This window comes from Plasmopara halstedii, assembly GCF_900000015.1.
Source record: "Plasmopara halstedii genome assembly, contig: Scaffold_2592, whole genome shotgun sequence".
Lineage (NCBI taxonomy): Eukaryota > Oomycota > Peronosporomycetes > Peronosporales > Peronosporaceae > Plasmopara > Plasmopara halstedii.
The window spans coordinates 74139-74957 of NW_020189499.1; positions in this window are offsets into that span (position 1 = coordinate 74139).

Consider the following 819-nt stretch of genomic DNA (forward strand, 5'->3'; position numbering starts at 1 on the left):
GTGTTCTGTAATCAAGAGCACGGAGCTCTTCGGGGCTGGGCCCTGCTTAGAATCTATCTCTTTGCGGCTTTACAGAAGTCAGTTCTTTCCTAGTGGGGAGCCCTTCCTACAGGGTTCTGTCGTTTCCCCGCGACAAACCAGAAGACTGCTGAGAAACGGGATGTCGGTTCCACGAACCTTGACATGCCTGTGCAGGGGGCAGACAGTCTGAAGGCGACGGGTGTCGCCACAGACAAAACACTGTCGGGTGTTTAAGCGCTGCCCGGGAGCTTGGAGATCTGCCTCCTTTCTCTCAGCATGGTTGAGAACCATCGGCCAAGGCCCGCTCGGCGAACTGCTAGAATGTGCGCTCCAGCCATGTCGTGCCGACTATAAGTCGAGTTCGGCATTCAATACTGCATTCGCTGCTGCTTTAAAAGAAGACGGGCTCACATGGAATATTCTTATTCTGGTCACGCCAGTGCAGAGGCCCTCCATAAAGACGGTCACTGTGACCGCCTCGGGGAGAGGATGGGTTGCCATACCGGCAAGATAGTACGCAACTCCTGGACAAAGTCACCAGTTCCTTCTTGCCTTGTCGAGTGGCAAGAAATCGCGATCGCAAGCGATATGCCTGGTTAGGCGGCGAGAACACTCGTAAAAACCGCAGGTTCAGCTCTATCCAGTAGAGAAACGCCGCTTCGACCGAAGTACCACACGTCAATGATCATTCTCGCGCTCGACCCCCGAGCTTAAAGATAGCTAGCGCCCCGCGCTATCTCTCGGTCTAGAGCATGGAGGACGCTATGACCATCTCGACCTCTCTCACCAGAGCATGAT